At 37.3% G+C, this 8,765-nt stretch overlaps 1 long non-coding RNA gene across 1 annotated transcript; it reads right to left on the reverse strand.

The window, feature by feature from the left end:
- Positions 1-237: 237 nt before the first annotated feature.
- LOC148416199 (uncharacterized) lies at positions 238-8,548 on the reverse strand. The gene is made up of 2 exons (XR_015867268.1): positions 8,281-8,548; positions 238-651 (listed from the first exon to the last, which is right to left on the reverse strand). It is a non-coding gene; the product is annotated as an uncharacterized LOC148416199 (long non-coding RNA).
- Positions 8,549-8,765: the final 217 nt, after the last annotated feature.

Genomic DNA, 8,765 nt, shown 5'->3' on the forward strand with positions numbered 1-8,765 from the left:
GGCGAGGTGAGGGACAGATGTTTCAAAAATAGATAGTTTCGCTGGAGCTAACTTTATGAGCTAGCCTACATCATTAATATTGTGTTTAACATACTGTTTAAAAATAACTAATATATGTAATGCAAATGAGTTTTGTATGCTTCATCTTGATACATATTGACCAGAACTACTTATAGACTATGGCCGAGACGCAGACAAGCAGGATGCGAACCCCGGGACACACAGGAGACAGTGAGGTGGAGGCTAAAAATGGTTTATTAATAGAAAAAACACGCACCGCATGAAAAAATGAATAAACTTTGTCAAAGTACAACACAACGGTAAAAATGATGCTCAAAGAACAACTGAAAGAGACTTTTCAAAAAGGCAAGTAACCTACTACACTATGGGGCGGAACCAGCAGGAGAACGTCGCCCAAAATTACAAAGTAGCAAAACACAGAGCAGACTAGCTGACTAAACAGAGACGAGGAGAAAAAGTAACCACTTAAATACAACAATAAAACAGGAACAAGCGAGGAAACGAGGAACATGGACGCTGGAAGGCTGCAAACACAATCATCCGGCCACGTCCTCCAGCTCTGGCCGCGTCTCAATACTCCGCTGATTGGGAGGGGGAGCGGGTGCGCGTCCAGGGGTTCCGCCCCCTAATCTGCAAGACAGGGCACAAGGTCAGGAAGTGGGATGTGAAAGTCGCAGTATTTTTGGCAAATTTGGGGGGAAAGAAAACCTACCACTTTCTGTCTAAAATGCATTGTAATGCATTGCGTTACTCTCATTTGTGATGAGTACAATATTACTATTTTTTGTGTGTAATATATTACACCACCATGTTACAGCTAAAAGTAATGCATTACAGTAATTACATTACTTTTGTGATGCATTGCTCCCAACGCTCACAGCTATCAAGGCTCCAAGTGGACTCAATGATATAGTATCTGATTCTACCATTCTTCACATTGTGGAAAATGTTTTCTTAGCATAATTCAAAAACCATGAGATACTCTCCTAATGTGTATGTATTTGACAAAATATTTATTCCATCATAAAGATTAGATTTGACATTAAATGTTGTAAAAATGGCGTCTCATACACTTTAAGGATAGCTCAATTTATTGGTGAAGCCAGCTCAACCCAAGAGGACATCTTTGCCAATTACCAAGCATCATTTCAAATGTAATAAAAGATGCACATTTAATCAAAGACAATGGACTATATGGGAGTTGAACCCTTGACCATAGTATTACTAGCACCACTCTTTTGATGTTGAAGCCCCTCCTTTCCCACTGAAGGGCAAATATTTTTAACTGTTTGCAGGTAGCAAAATAATGAAGATTTTTTTTTCTCACCAACGCCATCTGTTTCGCCATCATTGTTAACATATTTGCAACAGAAGATTTTTTTATTTTTCTAACATTGCCCAATGTATTTTTAATACATATTGGAATACGCCTTTGCCGTCGTGGAGCGTATTTCAATACGCTTCAATCCCCAATGCCCAACACTATTCAGTAGAGCAGATAATCAGAATGCATTTTAAGGGAATCAATTAAGAAAATGGTTACCTTATTACACCGTCAAATATGATTAATCTGCCTGATTGGCTATGCATTGCATTGTCTCAGTGACAGAGAAAAGGAAATGAAACATAATACTTCTAAGAAAGGACACTTAGCTGTATTACAGTCACATTGGCAAGATTTTGACAACAGAAAAATGAATATTCAGAAAAAAAATGTCATAATATGACAATGAATAGAACTTTGGTCATTTATCAGCCTGCCTGTAACTAGGTCCATTTGTCTTCCTTTTCCTATGTTAATTTCTCATAGTCCAGAGTGTTCTTCTGTGATATAAAATAAAATGCCTAAAATTATTTATTGATGTTATGCTCATTTTGAATTATTGATAGATTAAAAATCTCAAGACAGTTGTTAGTGCTTCTGCTCTCTGTGGTGTGCTTATGGCAAGACGTCAGTGCACTTCATCTTTTGACATTTATTATGCATTATCAAATACACACTGGTCTTTGCAGGTGCACAGTTTGCTAAATGAATTATTTGAATCAATCCATTCCATCAATCCAAGATGCTACTAAATAGCAGAACAATATTTATTCATTTATTTATTTTTACTTCTTTGTTGTAATTTTACTTCTGGCAGACAAGCCTGTTTTAAATGCTTCCATATTTGTTTGGTACAATAATTTAAGGGATGAGTAACGGAATAGAGTATGAGGGGGGCTAGTAGTGTATTTCTCCCCACAAAACTGCAACCAAATGTGTTTTTGCTTTTGCTGGTTGTTGTTAAAGGATGCTTATATACTAATAGCTTGAGGAAACTATTTGTCAAGAAAACATGCAGCCTTTCTTTCCTTTGATTGTCTTCCATTCAGTTTGTGGTATATAATGGGTCAGAGTCTGATGAATCTGAGTCAATCTCAAAAGTCTTCAAAGTCAATACTGAGGGTTTGAAAGGGTTTTTGTCAGGACTGACTGGAAAAAAGTAATCTGGCTCGTGAGTACTGTATTTTCCGCACTATAAGGCGCACCTAAAAGCCTTAATTTTTTTAAAAAGATGATGGTGCGCCTTACAATTTATGGATCAATATTGAGATTGGGATTCGTAGATGGGGAATGAACTGATAAAGTAAGCTTTACCTGTTTTTTTGCGTGCTTTTACAGTTGAACAAGGTTGGTCATATTGACATTGAGTTATTATTTGTGTTATTATTGTTATTACTTTGTGTATTACTATATTGTGATTGCACTGGAGGAAAAGTTCCCTGATATAAATGTTACACCTCATGTTATACCTTGCTGTTAAAAGATAAACTGTCACAGAAATGCCAGTAAAATAAAAGATAAGACAGTTGTTTATTAAATTTGGGAGTGAATGGAGTTGTCAGAAAGCTGGTTTGTAATCTCGTAATAAAGTTTGACTGCTTCTACTGTTGCGCCTTATAATGCGGTACGCCTTAGATATGGAAAAAGTTTTAAGATATGTCATTAATTGAAGGTGCGCCTTATAATTCGGTGCGCCTTATAGTGCGAAATATACGGTAATATAAACATGTTTTAATAAAACCGATGTAATGAAAAATCTGCTTAATAATGCTGAATAATATTCTGTTTGTGGAATATGAAGTATACTACAAAATCCATCCATCCGTCCATCCATCTCAAGGAATGAACACTTCGCAACTTGCTTTTGACTGAAAATAAAATTGCATTTATCAAAGGGCTCAGGTGACGGCGGTCACCCTTTTGTGGCTTTGGTCATGTGATGCCTGCAAGGCATGAGGTTATTATATGTTGCATTATTTCTTTGACCCCCATTATATGATTCTGGTGTGTGATTAACCCTCCTTTGCTTGTATTCAGATATAACAATAATGTGTGTGGAGTCTTCATCCTGTTTGTATGGCTGCTCAAGAGGCCGCCAGCTCTGGTTCACATCGTCGATGTTATCTTTTTGGCCACTTTAAATTTGTTTACTTTGTGAATTTGTCACACACTGTTTTCACTCTGGTTTACTTTCCTCAACCTACTTTTCCACACCTGATCTCTATCAGCCTCGCGAGTTGTGCATTTTCCCCATCCAAGGGGCTCTTTTCATTTCATAACCAACCCCCAGCCCCCATTTCTCTGTTTGTAACATTTCTTGTTCTTTGTTGAAATGTTATATCCTTTGGGCTCCCTTGCCTTTTGTCTTGATTCTTTTCTTTTCCCCTGAGGACTTATACAGCACCAAGCTGCCACTTATTTTGTGTCGCAGTAACATACCTTTAATGTTCCCATCCTGCCTTATCATTCATTTGGATTCTATTTCCTAAGTTCCCCTCATCTCAGTTAGAAATTTGGTTCAGTTTAACTTTGAATTCCAACAGCAACGTCTATAAATATATTTTATGTTTTGTAGTGTTATGGAGTAATGGTGTAGTGAAAGAGAGCATTGACATCTTGGTGGGCACACATCTTTGTGCGTGAATGATCACCCATTCTTTCCTGCTGTTTCCTGGTTGTCAGAAATCTGGTAACATATCGACAGAACGCAGGGGAAATGCCCGATCATAGAAAATGTCTAGGTTCTCGGTGCTAAAAATGAATGTGCATTCTCTAAACTGGATACTTTGGGTCCTTGCAACTTTTGACTGTTCTAGGATTTAGACTCCTGCCATTGGCTGTTAGAATGTGTCAACCATTGAATGTCTGCCCAAAAGGCAAACTACCAGTGCTACAGGATGGGGCTTGGAGTATGAGGTGGTTACTTGACCCAAAAGTCAAGCATGAGTTGAAAAATCAAGGTATGTCTGGCATCTTTTAATTTTTCATGGAAATGCAAATTACCGGTACCAATAGATCAGAAAACAAAAACATGGGCCCCGTATCAACATTGTCATAAAGATAATCATATTAAAGACGCAATTAAAAATTCCCTTTCTTTCAAATAAAACAATAAACGTGCTTTCATTATAAACCATCAACTGTAATGCATAATGAACCCTGAAGCTGAATGTTAGCCATATTCAGCCTGGTGAACAGCCACAGAAAGACTGCTGGTGCTTGGGCTTGCTCTTGTAAATGGGATTCAATACACTATACAACAGATTACAAATTAGATTTCCCTTCAGCGATTAAGAAAAATATGATTGATTAAACCATGAGAAAAAAAATCTACTTGCAAAAATATCTCACTACTGTTAAACAAAAACAAAAATGTTTTGCAAACTTTAAGTATTGCTTTTGACAAGTTCCCTTTTTTTAAATGAGGGATGGGAGAGCAGATGCTGAGCAGAAGTCCAGGGGGTGAATTAGTTCAAGAAAATACAACCTTTCAGGTAAAGTATGAAGCCAGACAATAAATTCACCAAATTTAAAGACAAACCTGTCTACCTGGTGTGTTTCGAGACAATATCATCCATGAAAGATTTCAATCCGTCACCACTTGTACATTGAACTCAGAAGTGCACAAACAACATGTTTTTTGCTTGTTTGTTTGTTTTTCCACCAAAAGAACTATTGCCAGGTTACTGGAAATGTGAGGCCTTACTACATTTCTTTGCTTCATAAACGTGGATAGCAGAGGTGGGCAGTCTATCGGCACTGATGGACTCTCTGGTACAGATGGATGCTGGTTTAGCCAACAGACCAATGAATGATGCGAACACACACACACACACACACACACACACACACACACACACACACGCACGCACGCACGCACGCACGCACGCACACACACACACATACAATCTAATTACTTTGAAAATGTGTGCAACCACTCAAATCAGACTCTTTCCAAGATGTGTGACTTACTGAAATACTACACTAGTGACTTGGTAAAATACTACCAATAACATAAAAGTAACATTCAGAACCGTAACATCCACATTTTACGAATGTTTAGTGACATGATAAGGTTAAATGTGTGGTCTAAGGTTGCCATCGGAATAACAGATTGGCACCTATTGTCTTTCATACATGATTTTATTGTTCCTCATCACGGCAGATCTGAATTTCTCTATGTCCTAGTTAGTATCGTTTTGCCTTGTGCTTTCTTAGAGCAGGTTGTGTGCATCTTAAAATGCAAACCGAATGAACAGAGCACATTCATCTCCCTCTGCATCTCTCCTTGCTCCCATTCCCACTTTCTCCACGGGGAGTCTTTTATTATTTATTTCCACTCTTTTGTCCAGCTGCTCTCAGTCGTCGCATTGTACATACTCAAAAAATATGGATACATCTGGGGTTTATTTTTCTGTCTCACAGGCTCTATTTTGGAGAAACTCCGCAGACAGATCTATTATAAAAAGCTATATCTGTATTTTAAGCTTTCCACAGTTAAATAAAGCACATATGAGATATGACATTTGGCACCTAGGCATAGTAATTTCCTATGAAGTATGAGTTATTTTGTATACATATCTAAACCAGAAAATGAAACAATTAAAGCCTGCTACTCACTGTTGCTGCAGCTCCCCATTTCATGACATCCTAGTTCACCATAAATTGTTATGAGAGTGTGAGGGTGTGTTTATTTTGCACGAGCAGTACTAGGGTGGTGTAAGGACGGTACAAGAGCGTTCCTCAGTTGGTGTGTTTTTTTTTTTTTTTTTGGATCAGTTTGGTAGAAAATAACATTTCGTGATCTCTACAGTGAGTAATTAGTATTGTAACACTGTTCAAATTTCCGTAACTTGATTTACCATTATACAACCCCTTTAAATTTTTCGGGATCATCATTCATAACTGTTCAGTTACAGAGAGCCTTAAGATACAGTAATTTCAAAGATGTCAATAGCAGGTAAAAAATAAGAAAAATATGCTGCATCCTTGCTTTCTTCCAAGTTTGCCAGTTATTCCTGTGCCTGCGTAAGTTTTCTACAGGTACTCTGGTTTCTTCCTACATTCCAAAAACAAGCATGGTCAGTTAATTGAAGATTCAGGTGTGAATGGTCGTTTGTTAGTGCCTTGCAAATGGCTGGCGAGCAGTTCATACCATATCTCTCGATAAGAGTCAGCTTGGATACTGTAGGCTCTTGCATGCCCATGGCCATTATGAGGCTGAGCAGCACAGAGGATACAGGGATGGATGTATAAACCTTTCATGAACAGAAATGAGGAGGATTTTTTTGGAGCTCTGAAATATTAAAAGATTTGCATTCCAAGATCGGTGTTTGTCTGATTACGTTTGGGACCAGGCCTGTGTGAATAAACTCCACGAGACAGATGTATGTTTTCTTGTTACTTAGTTTTAACTATCAGGAGAAAAGAAATGCTTTTTGCATATAAACAGTCAGGGCGGTTAAATGCTTGCAATGCCTGTTTTTTCCACAACAATCAGGAAGTTCATTGTGTCACTTGATTGGATTTTCAACTGGTTGAAAGTAGAAAAGGGACACACCTTTTGAACAGCAAGACAAGCTATTCTAAAAGGGGCATTTTATTGGCACGCCATACTGTTGCACAAATGAAAAAAGACTGATATTTCTCACTAAAAAAATGATAAACAAGATATGAAAATAAATATTTTTAAGTAAGTAGCTAAACTGAGAATATGGGCAAAGCATGAAACGTGCAACTGCGAGCATATCAGGAGCATTATCAGTCACAATTGTAACATATATTTTAGTATAAATAGTATTTTCATTTATGTACATGTACGTGAGTAGAATTTGTTTCTGTATTAATTTGAAGGGCATTCATTTTTATGTATTTTATTTTCTTATGGGAAATTGCAGAAGTTTTGTTTTGTGTGTTGTTGATGACGGGCCATTTCATTTGCATGCAGGTTTAACATGAGACAGTTTCACATGAGAGTAAACAACAATCTGACAAGGTAATCACAGGTAGAGCCCTGCTGTAAGCTGAGTTAACATGATAAAGGTTGCCTTTTGCTGAGCTGGTAAGAGATCAATGGACTGCAGGCAGGTCTTTTTGAGAGAACAGCCTTTTTGGATCGAATCGTGAGATAGTCGATGATCAATGATTTCTACTCCTATAGCACGTATATACACACACACACACGCACACACACACAGAGAGAGAGAGAGAGACATATAGACACATATTAGGGCTGGGTATTGGGTCTTAAAAGTGTATTTTGATGCAGCAAAGGGGTATTGCAGTACGTATTGCAATATATTGGGCAATGTTTAAATTTAAAAAAAAAGGCATATGTAACACTTTCTAATTGCTTACAGTAATTTCTAATAATTGGACTAGTGCTAAGTTCGTCTACTAGAGAAGTGATTAAATAAAAACCAAATAAATGATCACGGACCAGGGAAAATAAGTTGAACAGCCGGCTTATTTTAGTTGAAAAGAAAACACACAATTAACATACAGCAACATACACACAGATAAACATAGAATTCAACATGAGAGTGAGAAAATACAATACTATTTCCCTCTTCTGTTGATTTTGGTTATCTACCTTGTCTATTTTAACTTATTGAGTTTAAATTGACTTCTTTCTCAACCCGGGTTGTTATATTATTAAATTCGAATTTTATGTCTTTAATCTGTTTGAGTACACTCTAATTTCAACCATTTAGTATTATTGTTGTTTTACAAAAGAATAATACTTCACAGCATTACAATGGGAAATACAAGTGACAACGTTCAAATCCAACAATTCGCGAATGCGTAACGTCAAATGTTCGTTGTCTAAGGTTCCAAGATTAAATCCCGATTTATAGTTCTTCTGGACGTCCTGAATGTTCGATCCTTATAACTGTAATCCACAGTGGTGAAGGGAAAAAATAGATCGATCCTACCAGGTTCGTTGCAATGTTCAGTTTTGTCCAAGTTCTGTTGCTCCCGCACGAGGCACAATCCGCGGAGCTCAAGGGTAGCTCGCCATCTTGAATTGCACAACTTGGAAGTCCATCGTCAAGAATATATCGTTCAGTGGGTTTGAACCGATTTAAAGATGTGGAAGACAAGTTGTGAACCGTACAAAATTCCTTTGTCGTGGCAAAAAGAATTAACAAAAGAGTTCCATTGACTTTTTTTCTCTGTGTTTTCTCAAAACTTCTAGCTGTGATACAAATACACCCGCGACTTCTCCAACAGCCAGAACGAAGAAAAAAAAGTCAAGTGCGCAATCATGGTCACGTGCCCATCCTGCTACGCGACTTCCAAAATAAAAATTAAGGGTCATTCAATCATTCAAATTGACCATAAAGATAATAATACCAAATTATATTTGGAATGTTTTAATCTTTTAACACGGTTTTCAGTCTTGCTAATCTATTTTGTG

The sequence above is a fragment of the Hippichthys cyanospilos genome, chromosome 11 (assembly GCF_059441005.1).
Source record: "Hippichthys cyanospilos isolate Australia breed blue-spotted pipefish chromosome 11, RoL_Hcya_1.0, whole genome shotgun sequence".
Lineage (NCBI taxonomy): Eukaryota > Metazoa > Chordata > Actinopteri > Syngnathiformes > Syngnathidae > Hippichthys > Hippichthys cyanospilos.